This window comes from Zingiber officinale, chromosome 4A (genome assembly GCF_018446385.1).
Source record: "Zingiber officinale cultivar Zhangliang chromosome 4A, Zo_v1.1, whole genome shotgun sequence".
NCBI lineage: Eukaryota > Viridiplantae > Streptophyta > Magnoliopsida > Zingiberales > Zingiberaceae > Zingiber > Zingiber officinale.
In genome coordinates, this window is record NC_055992.1 from 88,377,189 (window position 1) to 88,386,747 (window position 9,559).

A 9,559-nucleotide genomic window follows, 5' to 3' on the forward strand; every position below is an offset into this window, starting at 1 on the left:
GTGAAGATTTCATGTTCAAGGCCAAATCTGCAAGCAGAGCAAAGGAGGAAGACATCATTCCTGAACCTCACATGGCCCTGCCATGGGGGGTTGCCTTGGTCGTGTGGAGATTTCTGGCCATGTGGCTGAAACAGAGAAGGAATTTGCCACGACCGTGTGAACCTCACATGGTCGTGTCAAGATATGGAGCCAACAGGAGCAGCCGAGCAGGCCGTGTGCAGTACACGGTCATACTAGCATTCCAATGTTGAAGACTTACATGGCCATGTAGATCTATATGGTCGTGTGAGGTTTCCAAAGACCATGAAGGGTCTGGTCGTGTACACTACACGGCCGTGCGAGATCTCCAGTGCCAGAGACTGCCTAGGTCGTGTAGATCTACACGGTCATGCGAAGGTAGCAGATGCAGGGTGTGCTATGGTCGTGTCTCACACACGGCCGTGTGAGTTGTGCAGAGAGGGGAGTGAGGCAGGCCGTGTGAACCTCACATAGTCGTGCCTCGGGGTCGTGTGGTGCCCAAACCTCACCTCTATATAAGCCTTCCTCCTTGATTTGAAGGGGGATCTTCTCCCCTTTGGGAGAAAGGAAGATTTGGGCGATTCCTTCCATTCTTGGGTGGATTTCTGGGCGATCTAAGGGAAGATCTTCACCGATTCGACTCCGGAAGCGTGGATTAAATCCGAAGACCGTCTTCTTTGTAGATAAGTTTTCTTCTTTCCTCTTCTTGTATTGGGGGATCAAGAATGCTTGTGATTTGTATTTCTTCGGGTTTTTCTCTACGATTCATGGTGTAGATCTTTTCGTTCTAGGATGGAGGGAGTATTTGTAAGAATTTTTTGATGTAAACTCTTGTGGATTTGTCAATTCCCTATTTCTATGATTTTCCCCTGTTTGTATCAATTAAATCTTGGATGTATTGTTGTGATTTGGACCTAATTTACATTCTTGATTGATTGTTTGAATGTCTTGTGGATCTTGTAGAGATTATCTCTCACTCGATTTTCCGAGGGAAGCACGCGAAAGGTGCAAGCCCGTGTAAGGGCATTTGAGGGATGAGCTTTAGGGGGGAAATAGGATAATTCAAGAGGGTAGGATAGATTTATGCATTAATCTTTATATCTTATAGGTTGAGAGGTAATGATTTCTATGTTGATTTTCCGAGGGATCTTCGTGACAGGAACATGCCCGTGTAAGGACAACATAGGCTCATATCTAATTGATCGCATTTAGATATAGATTTCAGTCCTAGGCCGGTTGTTTATTGCAAGAGAGAACCGGCAACCTTCTACAAATGGTGGGCAATTGAGAAATAAGATTTGGTAGATCATTTACATTGAAGAACCTTACAAAGAAACCAAAACTCCTAGAACATTCCTTATCATTGCCCTATTCCTTGTTTCCTATTCTTTTATTTCTTTGTTACTTTTCATAGTTACACTAAGACTTGGTCAATCCATTGATTTGTTGTCTAGCTAATTCGCTTTGAGACATTCTTAGTGCTTATTCCTGTCCTTGTGGATATGATAATCTTTTATATTACTCGCGATATTTCCATACACTTGCGGAGGTCAACAAGTTTTTGGCGCCGTTGCCGGGGATTGTGCTATAACATTAGGAATTATCAATTTAGTTAGACTAGACATAACTTTCTTTTCATTTGCATAGTTGTAACTAATTGTTAGAATTCTATTTTCATAAGTTTTTCATTTCTTGTATAACATTCTTGTCCATTTCTTTCTGTTGTAATTCTAATTCTGCATTTTTGATTCTAACATCTTGTCTAACTTTTCTCTGTTTTCTTTTGATTTAGTCTTTTTCTTTCTTTTTCTTTCGTGAACATATCTTGCTATCTTGTTCTTGTGTATGCGAAGATCTAACTTTGCAGGAGAACTTCTTCCTCTAGACCCTGAGATAGACAGAACATTTCATAGAAGAAAAATTCTGCAAAGACAACAAGAAGAACAAGAACATTCTATTATAGGGAATAGACCACTAAAGGATTATGCAGCACCTTATGCTAGGAGTTTTCGATCTAGTATTTCAAGGCCTTCTATTGAGGCAAACAATTTTGAGATCAAACCTGCAGTTATATCTACGGTGCAGCAAAATCAGTTTGGTGGAGGACCGCATGAAGACCCGAACTAACATTTAGAAGTCTTCTATGAGATATGCGACACAATGAAAATGAATGGTGTTCCTTCAGAGGCAGTGCGCCTACTATTATTTGGGTTTTCTTTGAGAGATAGAGCCAAGCAATGGTTGAATTCTTTGGCTCCAAATAGCATCACCACATGGGAGCAATGTGAGCAACAATTCCTTGACAAATTCTATCCTCCAAGTAAAACTGCACATATGAGGAATCTCATTGCAAGCTTCAAACAAGCAGACTCTGAATCATTATTTGAAGCTTGGGATAGATACAATAGTATGCTCAGACAATGCCCACACCATGGTTTGGAAAGGTGGTTAGTGTTACACACATTTTATAACGGCATCAACTATTATACAAAAGTGTCCCTTGATTCAGCTCCTAGAGGGGCACTTATGAACAAGAGTTTAGATGAAGCCGAGGAGATAATCGAGAGCGTAGCACAAAACCACCATCAATGGGCTAATGAAAGAAGTGGTGGCTATTCTTGTATAAACCCAACAACAAAAGCATCAGGAAAATTTGATGTTGATGCAGTGACTTTATTAGCTGCGAAACTGGATGCTCTTATAAAAAAGTTTGAGAATATGGGAGATAGCTCAAGTACAGCCAATGCCATTATTTCTTCTTGTGAAGTATGTGGAAGTTCTGAACATTTAAATGACTCATGTCCATTGGGGGCTATAACTGCACAAATCAATTAATTAGAGCAATGCAATGCAATCATGGGTTTCAATCAGAGGCAGAACAACCCATACTCAAATACATACAACCCTGGATGGAAGAGTCATACTAATTTCTCTTACAGAAATAACCAAGATCAAGGATCATCCATGGGGGCAAGGCCTAATTTACAATCCGGGCAACAAAATTTTCAGCAACAATCTTCTCAGGGCTTTCCTATGTCTAAAATTGAAAAGATGTTTGAAGAAATTATGTCCACTCAGAATGAAATGAAACAAGCTCAGAATGAACTGAAACAAGACATTTTGAAGCTTACTCAGAGAATGGATAATTCTGATAGACATCAAAAGATTTTGGAAAGTCAGATTGCCCAACTAGCTTCCTAATCTTCTAGAGCACCAGGGCAGTTACCTGGAAAGCCTGATGTCAATTCCATGGAGCACTGCAATAGAATTGAGCTTAGGAGCGGACGGATCTTGGGAGATCCCCAAGTGACTGCTCCAAAAGGGATGCACACTGAAGAAGAGCTCTCTCCTCCAGCACCAAATCAAACTCAAGTTAATGAGGAGAGTATCACTAAGGTTGAAGAGACTCTTCCACTCAACCATCAAAGTATAGCAGTCCCTTTTCCTCAAAGATTGATTATGTTAAAGAAAGATGAAGAGTTTAGCAAATTCTTGGAGAAGGTGAAAGAAATATGTGTTGAAGTACCACTCATTGATGCAATCCTTCAAATACCCAAGTTTGTCAAATTCTTGAAGGACATCATGCCGAATAAGAGAAGGAAGGGAGATGTAGAGAACATTGCACTTACAGAGCAATGCAGTGCTCTTTTTGAAAAGAACACTTTCCCAAAGTTGAAAGACCCCGGAAGCTTTTATATTCCTTGCAATATAGGAATTGAATTTATTAAAAAGGCTTTTTGTGATTTGGGGGCAAGTGTTAGCCTCATTCCTTATTCTATTTGTAATAAATTAGGTCTCAAAAACTTTAAACTTACTACCATGGCACTACAACTTGCTGATCACTCCTGCAGGTACCCTATGGGTATCATTGAGGATGTGCCAGTAGAAGTAGGTGGGAGTATAATCCCCACCGATTTTGTTGTGTTAGAGATGGAGGAGGACCCGAAAAACTCTATCATATTGGAAAGACCATTCCTTGCTACAGCAGGAGCTATCATAGATGTTAAGAATCATAAACTTTCTTTGGTAATCGGTAAGGAATGATTGGAATATGATTTATCTAAAGTCTCTAACCATGTCTCTTCTCTCTTGAATGCTTGTAGCAGGGCAAGCATTTACAAATTGGAGGAATGGAATTTCCATCCTCATGAGAGGCCACCAAATGAAGAAAACTATGTGGTGGAAGATGTTGGGAGGAGACCTCCCAACAAAAGTGACAAATATGTTTGCCCTCCAAGGGCAAGGAAAAGAGAGGAGTAATTAGATTGGTCGAGCTAAAGACCTTAAACAAGCGCTTCTTGGGAGACAACCCAAGGGTTTCTTTTTAGTTATTTTCATTCCATGTATATATTATTCATTAGTAGTGTTTTTACTTGATTTTTGTTTTGTTTTTAGGTTGAAATTTTACTTCCATGAGCTGGCCATGACTTCTTCATGGGCATGGAAGTGTTGGAAGAGCTAGAAAGGAGGAGAAGTGTCAATTGGAGCAAAACAGAGCATGGTCGTGTGCTGCACACGGCCAGGCTTGTGGTGCAGAGAAGGGAGATGTTTGGGTCGTCTCTACATGACACGGCCGTGTGAAGAATCCAGAGGAGGAGAATTTCTTGGCCGTGTGAAGAATCCAGACACGGTTGTGTGAAGAATCCAGAGGAGGAGAATTTCTTGGTCGTGTCCCAGACACGGTCGTGTGAAGAATCCAGAGGAGGAAAGCTTCTCAGTCGTGTCTCACACACGGCCGTGTGAAGGAACCAGTGCAAAAGCCTGCACTAGCCGTGTCATCTGACACGGCCGTGTGCTGATTCCAGAGGAGGAGGCTGTTGGGGTCGTGTCCTAGACACGGTCGTGTATGGATACCAGTGAGGAAGAAGGAGATGGCCATGCCAATTGGCACGGTCGTGTGACTCAACCCGAGAAGGAGAGGGAAGGGGCCGTGTAGATCTACAAGCCCATGTGGAGTGTAACGACCACCCTTCTTACTACTACTACTCTCTAAGGATGACCGTTACTTAACTACTAACTCTACTTAACCGGTATGATTAAAAATCACATGGAAACCCTACCGAAAAATTTCGACAGAGTCTCCCCTGTACCGGTGACCTTATTCAACAATACATGCAATATATACTCAGCCACAAGCGGCTGGAACACATATGAATCAACCACGCAGTATAATAAATCCAAAATAAAGAAAACAACATAAGAAATCATCACAGAAGATTACAATTCTTCTACTACGTCCTAATCATATCAAAATAACAAATACTATCTCAAATACTCCTAACATAGCAAAAGACAATAAAAACTAAACTAAAACTTCTTTCCTAGTCCCAAGGCTTCCATAGTCCTGGCATCACACATCCTTCGAACACCTCCTTATCGCCTTCCTTTCTATATCTTTTCCTTTCCTGTATCTGCAGTAAGAGGAAGTGTAGTCTATAAGCAAAATTTGCTTAGTAAACGCTATCTAACTCACAAAATCTCGATATGCATGAGGATATACTGAAATCTAAAACTGAATGCTCAAAAGGAAATCTACTCATGCTCATCTACTAGTGAAAGAAACATACTGAAAGGCTAAACATGTAAAGTAAATCTATACAATCATGCTAGCATAAAGAACTAAGCTTACTGAATTCTAAACACCTTCTTAATCTTATTTCACTTGTTTAAAGACTTATTCTTTAATACTTTATACTTATGTAAAACTTTCAAAAACTTATACTTATAATACTTTAAAATAATAATCAACTTCTCTTGGGTCTGGCAACTGTGCTTTTACTTTTGTAACGACCCGACCCATTCGGCGGCCCATTTGGCGGCCCATTTGGCGACCCTCTGGTCGTCAACCGTCGACCGTCGGCCGAGCCGTTACTACTAGGTTATCTAAACCTAGGGACGACTATGGGAGCCCAACCCAAGGACAACTGAGAGTCCAACACAGTGTCACTGATAAAAGTAAAATACTTGTTATCTTTTAATACTTCTATATAATGCCTCGGCATTTTCTTTAGCACCTTGTGTGCCAAAATCCCTAAAGTCTTGACTTTGGGATCTACTTAAGGTCTTGGCCTTTTTCTTTCTTTTCTTTATCCTTCTTATACTTGTTAATACTTCTAAAAGAATACTTTTTCAAAAAGAAACTGAAATGTTTAAGTCAATTCTAACTTTGAAATACTTAAATCAAAAATCTGCTTACTATACTTATAAAACTCTGCATTTTTAAACTTAATAAAATATGCATACCTACTTAACCAAAAATCTGGAATTCATAATGAGCTGCTCATGCTTATAGAATAATCAAAGAAACTAAGTTTACAATGGTATTAAACAGACCTGATCATGTTATTAAATAGCAAGGAAAACTAACATTATGTACTTAGATTAAGGGTTGTACGTGCCACCTCATAACGCCCAAAAGAACTGAACTGGTAGAAACTTTAACTTCTATACAACTTGCTCTTAGACGTTCAATAATAATAGCTTTATAAAAATCTATGTAAGACCTGCGAAAACTTATACCTTTAAAGAGCATTATAGATTTTCAAGCATGTTACGACATGATCTACAGCAAAAGAACTAAATGCTAAAAGAGAACTAAAATTCTGCGCCGCTAAAAGAGATAAACTGCAAATCAATTCCTCATGCTTAGTTCTATACACATGCATATCAATTCCTTAAGTATGCTACTGCCAGATTAAAAAGGAGAAAGCAAATCTCTTATATCCCTAGCAATAATTCTTCAAGCATGCTACTGCCGAACTAAAAAAAAGGACAAAGAATGCATGCTACTCTTAAACCTCAAGTTATTCCCATGCTGTACAATAAAATCCAAAAGCTATTCCCATGTTGTACAATCAAATTCTGATTGTTGTGTGCCACAGCAACAAACTAAATAGAAACTACTGCTGTACAGGAAATCCAAAGCAAGGAAAATAAGGAACAACTACTACTCTTAAATTCAAGCCATCCTAAAGATGTACAGAGGGAAATCCAAACCAAGGAAAACAATGAAGCACTTGCTGCCCTTTAAACTTCAAGCTATCCTAATGCTGTAAAAAAAACAATGATACACTTGCTGCTCTTAAATCTGAAGCATGGAAACAAAGCCATTAAAATCTGGAAGCCGAATACAAACTGATCAGAAGCAAAGGAAACGTCTAAATCTGAAATGCAATCATAAGACAAAAGGATCTAAATTGCATGCCTAACCTATACAAATTCTCCTTCTTTCTTTAGGTTTCATGGCAGCCAGCACCAAAAACAAAAACTCCTTAAAACATGCTTCGAAATCCAAACAAGAAGCTAACTTGAATCCGAAAATAGAAAAGGCAAGGAAACTCATGCAAAGCTTCGGGAACAAGGAGAGGATCAAGGATTAAACCTCGGAGCTATCCTACTGCAGGTGAGTAGCAACTTACCTCGGATTCTTGGTCCTACAGCCGAAAGAGAGCCTTCTAGGGTTCGGAGAAGTGAAGATCTCTGCCCTCCTTCTGTGCCCGTGTGTTCTCCTTGACGAGAGGTGTTCGGATCCGTGAAGATCTCGCGGAAAGACCCCTTGGCCGGCGCCGGAGACGAAGCCTTCAACTCGTTTATGTTCTCCGCCCGAGAGGAGTCGCCGACGCCAAGGAAGAGGAGAAGAGAGAAAAGAAATAATTAACCCCTCTCTTTCTTATCCTTTTATAACCTACGGCTTAAGACCAATTCGTGATTGATTTGTTCACGAAATATCAGCGTGCGCGCTTGGTCTGCTGGAAAAGCGGATTCCCGAAGGTCTCGGGTTCGAGCCGCCCTCGACTCTTTTATTTTTTAAACGGAATTTTAATTTCATTTCTTAAAACTACTTAACTACATTTAATTCCCCTATATTATAACAAAACAGCTGTGGATCAGTTGGCTAACCGGGTTTACTTAAGGCTTGGCTTAACTTGAGATCCATGGTTCGAATCCCGGCTTGGATATTATTTTTTTTTAAACTTCTTTCCTTTAGTAAAAGTACCAAACGATCTCCAAAAATTTCATAAAAATACTCTATAAATTCCTAAAAATATCTAGAATTTTTCTAAAGTATTTCTAAATATTTTAAAGTACTTTTAGAACTCCTAATGAGGAAAATTGGGTTGTTACATGGAGAAACTTTGTCAGGCCGTGTCTCCTATACACGGCCAGATCCAGGCCGTGCCCCCCACACACCCTCTTCATCTTAACACTCTTTTCTCTCCAAAACCCCTCTCTTCTGCAACCCTTCTCTCAAACCTTCTCAGATCTAGGTCTAAAACTTTTCCTTCTATACAAACTTCACCTAGATCTAGATTCTTCTCTTCTCCTAGATCTAAGATCTCCATTTCCTTAACCAAAGATCTTGTTCTTTGAGACCTATTTCCTCAAAATCTAGTTCCTCCAACCATAAATAGTACCCATCCCCACTCAAACTTGACATTATGTCCAACCTTTTGAAGAAACTACGTAAGGGAGGTGGTGGATCAAGTGGAGACAAGGGGAAGGAGCCAAGCAAGGATAAGGGGAAACAACCAGTCAAAGGCAAGGGAAAGAGGACATCACGCGACGAAGGTAACGACAATGAATTCAATATTGTATTTAGAAATGATGATCGAGTAACTAGATTTGCAATTCTTGTCAATAGAAAGATCGTGTGTACTAGGTATATGGACCCAACCATTTTAGATATGATAGGAATTAGAGATGATATAGATTGGATGATTGGGTTCCTAGATTGGAGTGATATGTTGTACTCACATCTACCAACTTATCCTTGACTTATTTTGGAGTTTCTAAGTTCTCTAGATATCCATTTTGCTAATGAAGATGATTTTGTTGGTAAGATAACTTTTAGGTTGATGAATCAAGACTTTCAATGGACATTTAGTGACTTTAATACTTATTTTGGATTGTCTTCCGGCATCTCTCGAAGGTTTGATTCTAGGTTTAATTGGAATCATTTTTGGAACTCAATCACCGGATTAGATCATCCTTATGAGCCCTCTAGAGCCAAGGCTTCTCACATGTAAAACCCTGTTTTTATATATCTACATAGAGTCATGAGCAAAACTATTTTCGGTAGGGGAGAAAGTGGTGGAGTCGTCAAGAAAGTAGAACTTTATTCTCTATGGGATATGCTACATAAGGTTGATTTTGATTCCGGTTTTCATTTTCTGCAAACCTTGGTGAGAGCTACGAGGGCATCTTCGGGATCAATAGTGCTTGGTGGTTTGATTACCCAAGTAGCCATTAACTTGGAACTTGACTTAGAAGGGTTGGAAGTTATTCATGGCAACGATATGATCGACATGGATGCATGTCTTTCCATGAAGATGATTGTTCGGGATGAGAATGGTTTTGCATTTCCTAGGAGGAATGGTTTTCCTCTACCTCTTCCTTATCCTGAACGAACTTCAATTCGTAACCCTGCTAATTGGGTAATCACTGATTCAGATCTTGAAAATGTTCCCTCCATATCCAGAGATACTGAGACACACATTGAGCCCTCAACATCTGGATACCCGCAGCCTTCCGGACATCCGGA

At 39.8% G+C, this 9,559-nt stretch overlaps 1 long non-coding RNA gene across 1 annotated transcript; it reads right to left on the minus strand.

The window, feature by feature from the left end:
* Nucleotides 1-5,394: 5,394 nt before the first annotated feature.
* Nucleotides 5,395-7,600, minus strand: LOC121973422. Its single transcript, XR_006109597.1, has 2 exons — nucleotides 7,437-7,600; nucleotides 5,395-5,429 (listed from the first exon to the last, which is right to left on the minus strand). It is a non-coding gene; the product is annotated as an uncharacterized LOC121973422 (long non-coding RNA).
* Nucleotides 7,601-9,559: the final 1,959 nt, after the last annotated feature.